This window comes from Podarcis raffonei, chromosome 5 (assembly GCF_027172205.1).
Source record: "Podarcis raffonei isolate rPodRaf1 chromosome 5, rPodRaf1.pri, whole genome shotgun sequence".
NCBI lineage: Eukaryota > Metazoa > Chordata > Lepidosauria > Squamata > Lacertidae > Podarcis > Podarcis raffonei.
This window is the reverse complement of record NC_070606.1, coordinates 82810532-82828301: the sequence shown is the minus strand read 5'-3', so window position 1 is coordinate 82828301 and position 17770 is coordinate 82810532.

Sequence of the window (17770 nt, the reverse complement as noted above, 5' to 3'; positions counted from 1 at the left end):
AAAAATTGTGCCCCTATATAGTGGCTACTTCCTAGTACAGCATTATGATCATTCATTGAGATTCCTAAATTTGGGTGCAGGGTGGGTGATAGGCAAGAGCACAATATGGTGTAAGTCCTTTTCATTCATAAGTCTTTGGTCACTTCCATTTTAAGCCCCCCAGCATTGTCTGACTCTTTAAAAACCTCTGTCTGGAACTGCTTCATCACAGGTTATACCCACGTAGTAAAGAAAACCGACACTGCTATAGGCCTGAAGTAATACTCATTTCGTTAGAAACAACAACTCTTTTCTGGGTGAGCTGGTTCAGACAGTATGATGAGTAAAACTGTAGGCAGAGAAACAAAACCATATTGCAACATTTCAATAAAAGCAGGCTGCTTCCACTTCTGAACTTCTCTCTGCCACAGACTCCCTTGAACTTATGAAGCCCTGTTATCTCTTCTGCTTCCAACACCACCTCCGCCCAATCTTCCCCCTCCTGCTAGTCATCGTCTCACCACCAGTCCCTTGGCTCTGAGCCTTCTTCCCTTGGGGGTTACCCAGCTAGTGCATCCCACTGTTCCTCTGGGTCCAGCCAGTGTGTGACATCTCTCATGAGTCTTGCCACTCATTTCCAGCTTATCATGTTTTGGCTTCAGTATAATAAAACACAACAAGATACAGTGGTACCTTGGGTTACATATGCTTCAGGTTACATACGTTTCAGGTTACACACTCCGCTAACCCAGAAATAGTGCTTCAGGTTAAGAACTTTGCTTCAGGATAAGAACAGAAATCAGGCTCCGGCGGCGCAGCAGCAGCAGGAGGCCCCATTAGCTAAAGTGGTGCTTCAGGTTAAGACCAGTTTCAGGTTAAGAACGGACCTCCAGAACGAATTACGTAATTAACCCGAGGTATCACTGTATAAGAAATAAAAGCAGCAGCAAAAATACAAATAAAAACCATACAGCATCTAGCACACCACACTGCAATTACTACAACAGGCAGAAACATCGTTAAGTGGTTGTCCCAAGACCCTCAACAATTTGCAAGAGGTTCGTGGGGAAAAGAAATTGGGGAATCTTTGATCTCGGAGGTACCTGTCAAGATGCAACCATTTCAAATAGGGGATGCTTTTCCATGAGGTGATCTCAACACAATTGGGAGAGGCTGTGTTGTAAATTATGCAACTTGTTGGGAGGGTGCTGGTTTTTTGAGGGAGTTCCATGTCGTCAGCCCAAACACATTTATTTCAACCATTGTATTTTCCCTGGCAAGGTTCCTGCTCTTTTAACACTGATTAATAAAGTGCCTAAGATGTGGTTGCGCAAAGATTAAAGCACAACATAGGACCAGCCCATAGGTTTACCATTGAGAATAGTGATGAGACATGGGAAGGAAGAGGGGAAGTTGGGAAAAATCAGCATGAACTAGGTTGGTTTTAAGATGCCTTTTGTAGCTGTGTGTCGGGCAGAAATTCCTTTCATGGACATGAAGTAATAGGATGACTTTGGCTGTTGCAATTTGCTCCTGCCGTGCACTTGTGAAAGCTACAGAAGACTTGTCAGCAAAAGAAAAGGCAACCCTGCTATTACAAGAGTGTCATCTGTCAGAAATGTGTTACGCAATAAGAGCTGGCAATTGATCCATTAATGCTTTCATGTGAAGACAAATACAGGTATGGAAAGGCTTAATTGAGGCATGTTTCAAAACAAAACACTAGTAGGTTAGAGATAATCTTTTACTGATGAGAAGCATATGCTAGTCATTCTGGGCTGAAAAGAGATACATTTAATGACAGTGTGAAGAGAAAACTGAAATATTCATTTGTTACTATCTCAGCAGTACATTTTTTCATTATACAGTAATAATATAATTAAACCTTGTGTACTTGTGTCTGTAAATAAATAACCAGCACCTTTGTCTTTAATCACAGCCACATCTGAGGAAAAAGATTGCCTTAGCCTGTATAAGCTTGTTATATGCTCTTTGAGAGTGATAGGTAGGTCCTGTTTTACAGCTGTTGGGAGTATACAAAATAAGTTATGAAAGTGACTATTACATCTACATTGATAAGACAGCATTCTCAGGCGTTGGAGAGTTTGCTTCAGAGTTTAGTTATAATCCTTTGCTTCAGAGGTTAGATATAATCCTTTGCTTCAGAATTTAGATATAATCCAATAAAACAGTGTGGGTTTGCATAATAACACCTTGTCACCATATGATGCGGCTGGATTAGTTCTCTTCTTGCATGTAACTGTCATAATTGCCCCACTAGCAAAGTGAGTGTCAGCTGTAAGCACTGAGAATGTGTACAACTCACCCCAAGGAGTTCAGAAACAAATCAGTAAGGTGACTAGGAGATAGCTGGAAGGAGAAGGCTGAAGAGAACTTTTTCAACTAGGACATAACTAAAAAATCTCCAAACATGATGAATGCTAAGATACGGTTTTGTAATGCTAGGCATTATGCGGGTTGTGTTACACAATTCTAGGTTTGTCACTTGCACCTGTAGGAAGTATGTCTCAAGTTCTTTCTTGAATATGGAAAGAAAATGGAACATTGCAAACCCCTTTGCTTTTGTTTTTAAATGTGTTTTTGAAAAGTTTTATTTCTGGGGGGAAAGGAGCCAAGACATGAACATTGAACCAGCTCTTCCTCTGTCCTTTTTATTGTTGCGCCATGGTTTGTTTTGGGCTACATATGAGTAAGGAGAGAGTTTAGCCATGTTCGGCCAATATGCTGAGCCAATGCTAAGGCTTAGCTCAGCAGGGCTCACCGCTAGAAAGATGGGGTTTTCTGCTTTTCCACCAGCCCATGGAAGAAGGGGGAAATCATGTAAAATATAAGAAATGTCCTTAATTTAAACAGCATGCAGGATTCAACAGTCTGGGCGACACCAGTCCATTTCCTGCAATATCTTATTTGCTCCCTTTGATTTCCTAATTCTAAAAATCTTTTTTGTTTTGTTTTGTTACTAGTCTCTTCCATTCAACCCCAGTCATCTAACCACTAGACCTTTGTGCGCAAGTGAAGGAAAATATTTCAGAGGCACAGCAAAAGCGGCAGAATCATTTAGCTTCCATTTTGCACCTTTCAGGGGTCTCTAGTCCCACCAGCCTTGTCAAGCTGCAGGAGTTTTTCCTGTTCTTACATGAGAGAGACACTGCATATTAGGACTCCAATCGCCAACAGGCAGAAAGAAAGCTTGTAAGAAAACATAAGGTGCATTTCTCTGTTAGAGACATGGCACATTTCAGTTCCCTCATGATAGGGCTTCCCTGTGATAACAAAAACAAAACTGCGTTAAGAAAAATTGCACATTGGAGGCATTTTCTGAACATTTTCTACATGCAGGTGGTTAAGTCCCAACTTGCAGCTTAACTGCTATCCTGCCATGACTGTTCTATTTTTATTACTCTCTTTGTATACAGCTACTTTTAGAATTTGTATATATTCTCTCAGTCTTCTTTCCAACGCCCAAGTAACAGTCCAGTATTATGTTTCATCATAAAGAGCTTAAGCACCCTATGCAGCCAGATAAATCACTGTTAAGCTGCCGTTTGCCCGCTGATACTGATCTCCATAGCACTATGGCTTCAGAAGGCTTCAGAGTTAATGGGATGATGTGTAAGTGAGTTTCTGCTCACATCATATCCCCAATGCCTCCTATATGTGTTTATGATGCAACTTCTAGCAACTTAGCACTGGAGGAATGCCCTTATGGGGAAAGGTTGTGACATTTGGGGCTTTTTAGTGTAGGGGAAAAGGCGTGGCAGGGAGGAACATGTACAAGATTATCCATGATGTGGAGGCAATGACAAAAGTATCATTCCCTCCCCCCCTCTTTCATATAACTACAGTGGTACCTTGGGTTAAAAACACCTTGGGTTACAAACACTTCGGGTTACAGACTCGGCTAACCCGGAAGTAGTACCTCGGGTTAAGAACTTTACCTCAGGATGAGAACAGAAATTGCGTGCTGGCAGTGGGAGGGAGGCCCCATTGGCTAAAGTGGTACCTCAGGTTAAGAACAGTTTCAGGTTAAGAATGGACCTCCGGAACGAATTAAATTTGTAACCAGAGGTACCGCTGTACAATCGGGGACCATTCAACGCTTCTTCAAACAGTGCACAGTTAAACTGTGGAATTTTCTCCCACAAGTTATAGTGATGTCTTAATAGAGGAGGCAAGTGTATGGAAGAGAAGCCTATGATCTGCCTCCACTGTTGAAGGCAAACGCCCCTCTGAATGTGTTGCTGGGAATCACAAATGTGGAGAGTGCTGTTGCACCCGGGTTTTGTTTGCTGGCTTCCAGGCTGGCCACTGAAAGAAAAGGATGTTTGACCTTCTCAAAGAGCCCTTATGTTCTTGTTGAGCTGCTCTGCTGTGCTAGAACCATATCCCATAGTTCCTACTCCTACAGCGTTGTTCAGATGGCACGGGCCCAAGTATTTACTGCATGTAGCTAAATGAAGGGCAATTTCAAACTTGGGTGACTAGTTTTATTATTAAAATACAGTGGTAGCTTGGGTTACAGACGCTTCAAGTTACAGACTCCGCTAACCCAGAAATAGTACCTCGGGTTAAGAACTTTGCTTCAGGATGAGAACAGAAGTCGTGCGGCAGCAGCGGGAGGCCCCATTAGCTAAAGTGGTGCTTCAGGTTAAGAACAGTTTCAGGGTAAAAACGGACCTCCGGAACGAATTAAGTTCTTAACCCGAGGTACCACTGTACTCAGCACCCCTCATGCCAGCGGCAGAGCAAGCCGATCGGGCGCTTGGGGCAGCGTGCGTGCCCTGCGCCCAGGGGCGGGGCCAACCGTCCATGGGGGCACCGCGGGGCGTCAGAGGAGTCTGCCTGCCTCCTCCCACTCAGCCCCCCTACAGCTGAGGGGGAGGCAGCGGGCGGACTGTTTGGGGCAGCGTGGAGCCTGCGGGCGCTCAAGCCACCGCGTCACTCCCAGGAGAGAAGCATGGCTCAGGCACGCTGCATGCCCCGTGGTGAGTGCTGCCCAGCATTTTGTCACCCCCCCTCAGTGGGGGCACACAGGGCGGGCCGCATCCACCGCAACCCCCTTCCTACGCTCCTGCTCCTACAGCTGAACTCTCGCAGCAAGGTTACCTTATTAGGACAACTAGTCCTGTTACCTTAATCCCTGCAAGCTAATGATGGCAGGATTTCTTTCTTTTATGGCATCACTTCCCTTTGAGTTTTCAGTGACTTGTTGAGCATGTATCAGCCAGGGATGTTTTAGCAGGCCAAGGAAACATCGCTAAGGTCATGACAACAATGGCTCTCTTAGTCCACACATAGCACTGCCTTCTAGTCAACTGCAGGTGTAACAGTGTGGCTTGCAAAAAAATAATAAATCCATAATGTAGGGTGTCCGTTCTTAGAACCATAGCTTATTTCAGCAGCCTTCAGTTTTCTTTCAAACCCAAGGGCCCATCTTTAGTGCCAGCCTGTAACATGGGGCCTACCTGCAATGGTTTTTAAGCATGTATACTTTGAATTCTCCCTCCCTCCCTCTATGTTCCCTGCTTTTACTGCCTCATTTTCTTTACTCTTTCCTCTTCACTAGAAGAGAGTCAAACAATTAAAAGAAATTGTTGCCGGACTAGGTGGCATGTAGTGTTCCTTCATCGGCTTTGCATGGAGAAAGTCCCAGGTCCAAGTCCAGCCATCTCCAAGTAGGGTGGGGAAGGGACCAGTCTAAAATTCTGGGGATGGTCAGGTGGAACAGTGCTCTGATTCACCTTCCTGTGTTCCTCTGTGATTCACTGTTGTTAAAAAAATGGTCATCACAACTGGCAAACGCGTATACCGATGCACTGGATTAAAAGTGGCGAGGGGTAAAGAGACCTGCGCATACTTCCAAATTGTTCTATTTACAGAAATGTGGCAAAAATACATCTAGTTATCCAAGCTCAGTCATGAAGCGTCCACTTCAGCTACTTGACTAGCTGTAGAAAGAACTGGAAAGCCTGGTTCAAATGGGTAGGAATGAACAAATAAACTGTGAACACTGACATAGTCAGAGTGGTGGCAGTGAAAGAATGCATCACCACTTTTTCCCAGGGTTCCATGTCAACGGCACACGTGACCAGCATGTACTGAACATAAAGCCAGTAGATAAAATCCTTCAGGTCCTTCATTGTTCTCGCCGCCATTAATCGTTGCTTCTTGAAGTTCGTCCTGTTGGAGCAACAAAAGTGTGGGTGATACAGTTTGAATTGGGAGCAGAGGAAACAGAAGACAGAACAATCTTTTGGGGTTATGGGTTTTATTTTTTGTTTTCAAAAAGTGATACGGGGCAATCGCGTCTTGCTCGGGGGTTACATCCCCGGGGGGTGCAGATAAACAAAGATACGCATACAGTCGTACCTTAGTTCGCGAACGGAATCCATTCCGGAAGTCTGTTCGACTTCCGAAAATGTTAGAAAACCAAGACGTGGCTTCCAATTGGCTGCAGGAGCTTCCTGCACTCAATCGGAAGCCGTGGGTGCTGTGTCAGATGTTTGGCTTCCAAAAAACGTTCGCAAACTGGAACACTCACTTCCAGGTTTGTGGCGTTCAGGAGCCAAAACATTTGAGAACTAAGCTGTTCAAAAACCAAGGTACTACTGTACTCAAACCATCCCTTTGGAACTGCCCCTGAACAGCCATGCTTGCACTCTACATGGTGCTACCTTTCAAGGCAACTTGGAAACTACGACTAATCCACAATGCAACAGCTAGTCTGGTGACTGGGAGTGACCACTGGGACCACGGAACACCAGTCCTGGAAGATCTTCACTGGCTCCCAGTATGTTTCCGAGCACAGTTCAAAGTGTTGGTGCTGACCTTTAAAGACCTAAACAGACTCAGCCCAGTATACCTGAAGGAGCATCTCCACCCCCATTGTCCAGCCCGGACACTGAGGTCCAGCACTTAGGGCCTTCTGATGGCTCCCTCACTGCAAAAAGTTAAGTTATAGGGAACCAGCCAGAGGGCCTCTACGTAGTGTCACCCATCCTGTGGAATGTTCTTCCATCAGATGTCAAGGAAATGAGTAACTATATAAACTTTAGAAGACATCTGAAGACAGCCCTGTATAGGGAATCTTTTAATGTGTAATGGAATCTGCCCGGAGTGGCTGGGGCAACCCAGTCAGATGGGTAGAGTATGTATGTATGTATGTATGTATGTATAAATAAATAAGTTGTTGTTGTTGTTGTTGTTGTTGTTGTTGTTGTTGTTGTTGTTGTTGTTGTTGTTGTTGTCATTATGTTTCAAGGAAGTCAATGAGTTTTTAAGCTTTCTGACCTGTTTACCAGGCTTTGGGAGGAGGCTCTTGTGAGAATTTGCAGGGCTGTTGCTGAGTTATCATGAGATCTTGCAAGAGCTTCCCAGAACCTCCCACAGCCCAGCAAGCAAGCCTAAGAGCTGAAAACCTTCTTTCTATGCTAGGAAAAGCACTCCGCCTCCCATGCCTTTAATTTGTGCAATTCCAACCACGTAAAGTTGAAATTGCACGTGTCAAATGGGCATAAGATGCAAGTTACCCATGCATTCAGTTCATCAAACTTGCAAAGCTGTCTCTAAATAAGTGTTACACAGAGCAGACCCAATGAAATCAATAGACCTAGGTTCAGGGCTAATCAGGTGTGTGCCTGAAATTTAGACACATCAAAAATGCTAAAAGATTTTGACAGATTTCACAACTTGTTTTACAGCATATCAGACATACACTCTCAGGTAAAGAGTCTTTTTATTATTATTATTAAATCAAAGTATGTCTCACTCTGTCTTTGATGCCTTATTTTGTGTTTGGATGTTGTCATTCTTATTTTTATTATGGCTAGCAGCCTCAGTAACTGGAAGTGGTCTGAGTTCCTTTCAGCCTCTGTAAAAGCCTGCCTAAGACAGGTTTCTTGACTTAAAGCACAGATGTGCCAACCTATTGAGCTCTATATATGAACCTGTCAGAACAATATTAGTATAAAACATTTTGAAGGTTCAGGTTATAGAATGATTGCCAAATGCAATCAAGGGCATATATTTCGGAGGCCTCTCAATTTTTAAAATTTCTTTTTATTTAAGAGGAGTTATGTGCCACAATGATTTTTTAAAAGCCTTCAAGTGCTTTGCATAAAACAGCGTGAGGTGTTTATTTAAAGTACAGATAAAATCAGTGATTAAAAGCAAGTTGACCGCATTCAAACTTATCCAGAATGGCTTAACGAAGGACAACTCAGTACGTAAAGGAATTACAACATTTATATTTCCTAACAGAAGGAAGTTTGGTATTCTCTCTGCAAGACTAATCCTAAATTATGAGTTCATTCTTACCTGTATCCACTCACGATTTCCTGAAGATTAGTCATTCTTGCCACTCCTAGGAAGCAATGGAGAAACATAGTCAGGAACTTACAAACACCAGAAGTGTCAAAATGAAGTAACGTGTAAAAAAAAACCTGTATCAGAAAGCATGCTAAAGAATTTAATACAGATTAGGGATCAGGCAGTTGACCTAGAAGAGGTGGGTGGGTCACCAGCACAAAAGCCCATGGGACACACATAGGCTAAGAGATGCCTCCTCTGGGGCTTCTGGGGCAGTGATGGCCAAACTTGCCCCCCCAAGCTGTCTTGGGACTACAAGTCCCATCATCCCTAGCTAACAGGACCAGTGGTAAGGGATGGTGGGAATTGTAGTCCCAAAACAGCTGGAGGGCCAAGTTTGGCCATCACTGTTCAAGGGTCTCTTCCTCCCCCCCCCCCAAAGTTTTAAAAAATCATGCAAGGCAAGGAGAAAGTAGATAGAGAAAGGTCTTCCACTGCTCTCATAATGGTAGAATTCATGGGCACCCAATGAAACTGAGTGTTGGAAGATTCAGGACAGCTAAAATAAAGCATTTCTTCATGCACTCACTGCCACAGGAAGCAGTGATGGCCACCAAGCTAGATGGCATTCAGTGAGGATTGGCCACATTCATGGAGAGGGTTCTTGATGGCTGCTCGCCGTAGTAGCTGTGCTCTGCTTCCACAGTTGGAGGAAAAAATGCTTCTGAAGACCAATTGCTGGAACCACAGGAGGGAGGAGTGCTCCTGCTTCCAGATTTCCCACAGCCATTTCATCAGCCACTGTGAGAACAAGATGCTGGATTAGACAGGTCAGCATCTTGTGGTCTTTGCCCCATGGCTAGAGGAGGCAAACTGTGTTTCAAGGGAAGTACTTCCTCCACCCTCATCAGCACTGCGTATGGTTACCTTCCATTTCCCACAATGTGAAGGGTATATCCAAGGGATGCGGGTGGCGCTGTGGTCTAAACCACTGAGCCTCTTGGGCTTGCCGATTGAAAGGTCGGAGGTTCAAATTCCCATGATGGGGTGAGCTCCTGTTGCTCTGTCCCAGCTCCTGCCAACCTAGCAGTTCGAAAGCACGCCAGTGCAAGTAGATAAATAGGTACTGCTGTGGCGGGAAGGTAAACGGCGTTTCCATGCGCTCTGGCTTCTGTCACTGTGTCCCGTTGCGCCAGAAGTGGATTAGTCATGTTGGCCACATGCTGTCTGCGGACAAAGGCCGGCTCCCTTGGCCTGAAAGTGAGATGAGCGCTGCAACCCCATAGTCGCCTTTGACTGGACTTAACCATCCAGGGGTCCTTTACCTTTTTTTTTTTACCTTACCCAAGGGTAAAATTCAGCAATGCACTCAGGCAGTTGCTCAGTCAGCACATGCATTTATGTTGCCATATGGAACAATCTCCCTCCTTCTCTCCCATCTGGGGATGACAGGAAGTCCTGTTGCACTAGCTAGATTCATGGCAGTGGCTTCCACTAGTGCAATAACTTAGCTGAATCCATCTCCAGCGCAACATTGGCCTTGCCTACATTTGCAGAATCATAGACCTGGACAGACCCACAGGTCGTTCATTGTCATCGTTCAGCTACCAGACGCCCACACCGCATTCAGTCTGTAATACGGGAGCCCCCTTCACACGTAAATCATGTGAAGGGGGGCCATGCAATTAAAAGGACAGAAGAGCCCCACTCCTGAGGTCATGTGGCTTCCTCACCCCGCCCCCTGACATCCGCACATGGAGAAGGAAAGCTTACGCACCTAGACTGCTACATATGAACCCTTTCACAGGAGCCCTGCACAACTGGGATTCCATCTCTCACGGAGGCCTTCGAATGCTAAGCATTCATCCTATGCATATCCAAGCCACGAGCAACATGTTGACATGAGCAGAGACCCATGGATCTCCAAGGGCTGGCCTTTATTCACAAGACACTGTCCTTCATCCAATTCATGCATGAAGTGGACCGGGGCAGAATCTTCCAAGCAGGTGAACTACAGTCAGGTATTGGAAAGGGCCAAGTTGCCTGTCAGGTGAAAGCAACCCTGTCTATCTTGGGTGGGGTTTTTTTTTTTTGCCCTAATTTGCTTGGAGATCTTGGGGTGACAAGCGACTAATAAGTCTAATAAATGAAACCTCCCCCTCCACATTGAGACAGGCCTCTGGGCAATCCGAAAGCAGCCTGGACTGCGGCAGAAAGAAAGTGCCTTCCCCTGTAACCCACAGCATTAAAATAAAACCCTAAGTGAGTAGAGACTGTTCAACTTGGCAACCCAAGCCAGCCTCTTAGACAAGCACAGTGGCCTGAAGATACTCAGCTTCCCCATTTTTGCAGCCTCAGGCAGATGAATTTCCTTCCCAGGTCCAATGGCAGCTTCAGGGAGCAGCCTTCTTAATCAAGATCAAGTGCGCAGCAATCAAGATCCTGTCCCCATGTCCTATGTGGCAGCTCTTTAGCTTTTCAAAAAACAAACGTGTGTGCTAATTGCTTGCATGCAATTAACACTGCATCTCCAAGGTAGCCCTTGAGATGTTGTTGCACCTCAACTCCAAGCGTTCCTGGAAAATGGCTGGGCTTGTTGTGGCCTGCGGTGTATGGCAGCTGGAGCGTACCATCTGGAGCACAGCACTTTGCCTACCCCTGCCATATCTAGCTTGGTTCCTACCAGATCTGTGGTGCACTGCCATACTTGTCTGCTGGTCTGCATTTAGCCTGGTAACAAGTTGTGCAGATCAACCCTATGCCCTATTAATAATAAACAATCTTTTTATGTCTCCTTTCTGACTGGGTTGCTCCATATTCAATTGGATGCATACCTTAAGACAAGCTTGAAACAAGACTTCCATACTTATGGCTGTTATGGAAATAATCCATCTACTTGAGGACTTTGATCATTACTTAATGGAGGGTGGAACAGAAACAACACCAGCAGGTTGGGAAATACTAGCATTTCCAGAGCATGGAAGAAAACAGGAGGGGCCTGTTGGATCAGAATTCAGATATTCAGAAGCATATTTCATCCACTTATGAAGGCAAAGCATATTTTTCTTGAGTAGTAGCCACTAACTAATAGTTATCTCATCCATGAATTTGTCCAGCCTGTTAAACCCATGCAAGTCGGTGCCCCAATCCCTGTGGGAGTGAGTTCCACAGATTAAGCACCGCTTCATCTGTCTTGAAACCTAAAAACTATTATGCAAAATCCCACTGACCATTTCTCAACAGATAACACCCTTTATAAGCCTTAGTTTTCCCAGCAATACAAACACATTGGGAAATGAAATCAAAACCAACAGATCTGCCTTCATGGGCTTTCATAATTCTTCAGTATAGCTTTGCTGACAAAGGTCTCGTGTAAAGTCCATATCCAAAGAGGTTGGAAATTTTGATTTGGCAACTCAGCCCCAAGTATCTTTATCTGTAAGCAAGACCTTCGAATTAGTAGTACATAAGACCGCAGCCTGTAGGTCAACTCAAAATATAACAAAGACTCCCCCTCAAGGGACTCCTTGTTTTAATTGCTTTAATTTCAGCTTTTAGAAGGCTCTTATTTGCAGTTGCTGAGCTGTTCGTCATTGGTAGGGAAATGAGCAAGTATCTGGCACAAGGGCCAAAAGCACTTTCAGGCATCTAAAGCAAGTCAGACACAGTGCCTGCTCATACAAATGTTGTATGTGCCTTTTGGCAATATCCACGTAGCTGCCTTTAGATATAAATAAGTGTACCTGTATGAGCAAACACAGAAGGGTTTTTCTGAATGATATATTACTGATTTTCTTGGGTTGCTAGCCTACAGGGGGATGGTTCCACTTCTCCTGTGCCCCACTTCTCCTGTGCCCCAGACCGATTTGATTCAGTCTAGGGCTGCCATACATCTGGGATTTCCCAGATATATCCAGGATTTGTCCAGGCAGACTGTCCAAAAGTGCTGAAAATGTCCAGGGAAACCCAGGAGTTTGGCAACCCATACTGGAAGTGAGTGTTTGTTTTTTGCTAATTTTTTTTAAAGCTCAGTCATCTGTTTGTACAAATGCAACAGGTCAGAGGAACCAAAGGATGATGTTTTCGCATCAGCACAAAGGCACTTCTTTTACTCCTCTGGTGCTGCAGGAATAGTATCTCAATGGGATGGATGGACAAAGCCCTGCCAAAGGTGACCTGAAATTTCAAATAATGTCCTCAGAGGACCCTGCAGCATTAACAATGTGCTCGGTGCTTTTTTAAAGGCCAGTGGGAAATATAGATCATTGAAGGCCGATCCATCTCAGCTTTCCCTCAACTTTTCCCTTACCACCAGTCAAAGGGTGGCTCTGCCAATCATTGGAAACTAACCTACTGTTAGTTTCCCTGCCTTCTTCCCTAGTTGTCCCAGGGGGCACCAGCCACCAAGGGAATAAATGGATGGTCTTGGACATTTTATTGCCTAGCCTTTTTCTCACCATCTGTAAAATGGGAGCAATAAAGAACTCTCTCGCGGACTGTGGCCCCACCTACACAATGCATTTAAAGCAATGTCATGCTACATTAAGCTGTCAAGGTTTTCCCCAAAGAATCTCGAGAACTACAGTTAAGGGAGCTGAGAGTTCTGAAGAGACCTCTATTTCCCTCATGGAGCTACAATTCCCAGAGTTCCCTGGGTGGAGGGATTGATTAAATTTACTCTGGGAATTGTCGCTCTGTGAGGCGAATAGGGGTATCCTAACAACTCTCTGCACCCTTAACAAACTACAGTTCCCAGGATTCTTGGTGGGGGAGGAGGGAGCCATGACTGTTTAAAATGGTATGATGCTGCTTTAAATGTATAGCGCAGATGGGGCCTGTAAAACCAGGAAAGACTGCACATTGTAAGAAAGTGAAAAGGTGCTAGTCCCTTTGGACTCCTCATTCTCCTCACAAGGTTCCCCACCCCTCACTGCAGCAGCAACTCAAGGTCTGTGTCAGAAGTCAAGTTTTCTGCTCTATCAGTGAGAAGGGAAATGAGAGCATTGCTCAAGTACATACTGAACATCACATGCAATCTGTAAGCATCAGCGCCTGGAATTCATAATGCTTTGTGTAACATAATATTACAACATTTAATGAGTTTTTTTCCTGCCATTATGTGAGTTCAGCTTTTTTTTTGACTTTGCTATGTAAAAGACAAATATGTCAGCAATTTGAATTCCACTTCAAGACATCAGTCTGACATCTGCATAGTACATTATATACATTTTATAAAGCACCACATTATTCTTTCATTAATTCAAACCACGGATGGGAAACCTGCAGACTTCCAGATACTGTTGGACTCCCAGCTCTCATCAGCCTCAGCCAGCATGGCCAATGGTCAGGCGGGTGGGAGTTACAGCTCCAACAATACTTGTAAGGCTGTGGGTTGCCTGTCCCTGTCTCTGGTCCACCCCTCACCTTTTCCTTCTTACAAAAGCTATTCAAGAAAGAAATGCAAAACCACTCAAGCAAAGAGGAAGGGAGTTTGCAGCACTGGTGCTAGCCAATCAGTTGCTGCACACAGCCAGTGTCTAGAGCTCAGACTCAGAGAATAAATGTTTCCCATGCTCAGTCTTGAAGAAATAAATGTTCCACAGCAGCTCACACTGCTCAGATAATGTTATATTTGTATGCAGTCTGAGGCTGCCTTGTCTGCTATACCTCAGGTGTGGTAAAAGATGAAGGAAGATCCAGTTGCAAGTTTGATCAGTCTGATGCCTAAACTGACTCTTATTTTGCCCAAGCAAAATTTACCCTCCATCCCTGGATTGATGGGGCTGCTTTGGACTTCTTCACGATGCTCAAATTATGGAGGTTAAGAAGTCCACATGCCTCACATCTCACCTGCCCCTTACCAGTTTAAGCTCAGCCCCCTTACTGACTTCTTGGACAGTAGTTGGGGGTGTGGGGTCCAGTTGTGACCGACTCTGGGGTTGCGGTGCTCATCTCGCTTTACTGGCCGAGGGAGCCGGTGTACAGCTTCTGGGTCTTGTGGCCAACATGACTAAGCCGCTTCTGGTGAACCAGAGCAGCGCATGGAAATGCCGTTTACCTTCCCGCCAGAGGGATACCCATTTATCTACTTGCACTTTGAGGTGCTTTCGAACTGCTAGGTTGGCAGGAGCAGGGACCGAGCAATGGGAGCTCACCCCGTTGCGGGGATTCGAACCGCCAACCTTCTGATCGGGAAGTCCTAGGCTCTGTGGTTTAACCAACAGTGCCACCCACGTCCCGGGGGTGGGGGGAATTCTTTGCAATTCAATCACTGAATGTGATTGGTTCCAAACAGACAATCCGAGTAAGGAAGCGAAGCGGAGATGGGAGACCAGACCGCTGCTCTCCACCAGCCCCAGAAAGACTTGGTTGTGGAGATCCAGGAAGGCTACGAGATTCATATACAGTGGTACCTCGGGTTAAGAACTTAATTCATTCTGGAGGTCCGTTCTTAACCTGAAACCGTTCTTAACCTGAGGTACCACTTTAGCTAATGAGGCCTACCCCCCATCACCACACGATTTTTGTTCTCATCCTGAAGCAAAGTTCTTAACCCGAGGTACTATTCCTGGGTTAGTGGACTCTGTAACCTGAAGCATCTGTAACCTGAGGTACCACTGCACCACGGATTGCCCTTGGAAAGAGGTTAAGGGCAAAGTCATAGGGAAGGTAGTACAGCATCAGCAGTACAGCATCTGCCTTGCATGCAGAAGACCCAAGGTTAAATCCCCAGGCTCTCCAGGAACAGCCAGGAATATCTGCAATCTGTAATCCTGGTTTAGTACAAAACTGTCTTCTAGGTTCCATGTCTCGCTGGAACCTTCTAAAACAGTGGCTAATGGAGATTGTCACAAAACATAGAGCTCCCCCCTTAAACACTACTTGAAGGAGGGCAAAACATTGAATTCTACAAGGATGGAGAACCAAACAGTAATTGAAACTAGGGACAGAAACTGAAACTGGGAAAGATCTCTTTCTGTTTGCCAACTGGATAACTGATAAGATACTGCCTGATCTCTAAGGTTCTTGACTTTCTTACTGCCTTCAAGAATCAGAGGAAAGAAACTGCAACCCCACATAATTTATAATTACTTTACTGTGGATCTCCGCCAAGTTATACATCTTTACTTTTTAAAAACAAAAAAACAAAAGCATCTTAAACAAAAATTAAATAAAACATTATCCTGTGTCTTTCCAGACAAAAAAGGGTGTGCTGTATTTCCCATAGCCCATTTCAAAAAAGAAGAATAAAGTCTCACCTTTCAAGTACCGGGATCAGAGAGTGCTGCAGATGCACTCGGCTGTCAAGCTAACTGATTGCAAACTGAGGAAGGAGAGTCATTAGGCATTTTTCCCAAGCGCGGTGAAGCATAGCTGGCTTGATCTACCTGCCCGCCCACTTGAGGGCTAAATCTAAATTACACCTTTGCCTTCGGGTGCCTGAGCAGAGCAGATGCGAGGAAGTAAACCCCAACGAATAAATCAGAGAGTATTCAAAGCAGGTGTTACAGCTGTTGTTCCATCATAAATAAGGATATGGCTGAGCTTTAAGGCTGTGATCCTGACCTAGATACATTTTCTGGAAAATGACCTCCTCTGGGGTGCATGAAATTACTTCCAAGTGTCCCTCTAAGTACTGTATCCCTATTTTCCAGGGACAGCCCAGATTTGCCGAAGTTGTCCCGTTTGATTTGATCCTGGAATGTCCTGCTTTTCCTTAAGATGTCCCTGTTTCCATCAGAGAAATGTTGGAGGGTATGGAGTTATGCGACCCCCGAGCCAAGGAGATAAGTAACTATACAACCTTTAGAAGACATCTGAAGACAGGCCTTTAAAGGGAATTTTTAAAAATGTTTAATGGTTAATGTTTTTATATATGTTGGAAGTGCCCAGATTCGCTGGGGCAACCCAGTCAGAAGAGTAGGATATGAAGAAGAGGAAGAGAATTCCTATTTTCATCGGAGAAATGCTGGAGGGTATTTAAATGTGATTTAGGTTCAGGTCATAACCCTTCAGCATAAAAGGGGCTGAGAAATAGCCAATTATGCCAATTTCTAACAAACTGCACATTATTTGGAGTTCAACTTTTTTCTTTCTTTCCTGAAGCTTGTTGGCTCTAAGGTTGCCAACTTCTTTTCTAGGGTTCGGCTCTTATGTCTTTAACAGCATCCTGGCATGGAAAAAAAAGCAGTGGACATTTATTTGCTTTCCTTTTACACGGAGACAAATGGTGAGAAAAGCTTCTTCTGTTTAATTTTCCGTGGGACTGACTGCTGTTAAAGACTGTGGAGGAAAACCAGTTATTTAAAAGATAGTAGTAATTTGGCAACTGGTGTTTTTCTCATTCTGGTTATTGTAGTTCTTTTTAATTGCTTTGCTGGTGTTTGGAAACTTGATGGAACTAACTCCACATGATTTGGAATAAAGCCTACTCCCAATTAACTGCCCACACAGCCCTCATGTGAGCTGCACCAGTGAAGCAAAGAAAAGAGGAGGAAGAAAATGAAAATAAGAGAAGCAGAGAGTACGAAAAATCTATATAAAGAAAGAAAGAAAAATAGTAAGGGAAATGATAGGTATGAGGGAAATATCTCTGGGGAGCATATTGGGATAATTAATCAATCTGTCTTTTAAAACGAGGGCAGGTATTGCTTTGTTTGTTGTTATGTTATGTACTTTTGTGTTTTTAGACTGTAAACTGTACTGCAATCTTCATAGGAAGGGTGGTATATAAATCAGTGAAAAGGCTCTCAGAGAGATACTAGTGAGAGGTGTGGCTGAGGAGATTGTGTTGTAGCCTTATGAGGCTTTGACCTCGGGTGGTAAAAATATTGCGCCCGGGAAAGGGAGATGGGAGTCAACAGACACTCAAGGAATAGTTTCGGAGAAAAAGCTTTTATTTCTACCATCCATGAACTGGTAGAAGGAGCAAGTTTGATAGTTCACAAACAAGCACGAGTTCACAGTCATTTGCACAGAGTATATATTCCCCTTCCAGTTCCCTCCCCTTTCTCCTCCTTCAGGAGTCCTGCCCCATGAGTTCCTCTGAGCATGAACAGAAAGCTCCTGTCTTGGGACTATTGGACTCTTGGCACCCTTCCCAGGAAAGGGGAATGAGAGCGGTTCAGCATGTCCAAAGATGTTGCAACTAGAATGGGATAAAAGTCCGTTCTCAGGCTTGCTTTGAACAGAGTCTATTCATTAGCCTTTTGAAGCCTTCTCGTACTGATTAAAAAATAACATTTTGCCTTGCAACAGCAGAGCAAATGAGCAGATGCTTAGCTGCTGAGAAAATGATTTTGAAAAGCTTTGAGAAGCTTTGAGCCTGCTTTAGGGGGGGTGACTTCGGGCCTAGGTGGGGTCACCTGTCCTCACCATCCTTCAGTGTGGGCTGAAGAGAGTCCCCAGGCCCAGATAGAGAGGCCTGGAGGGCTGCATTTGGCCTGTGGGCCTAAGGCTCCCC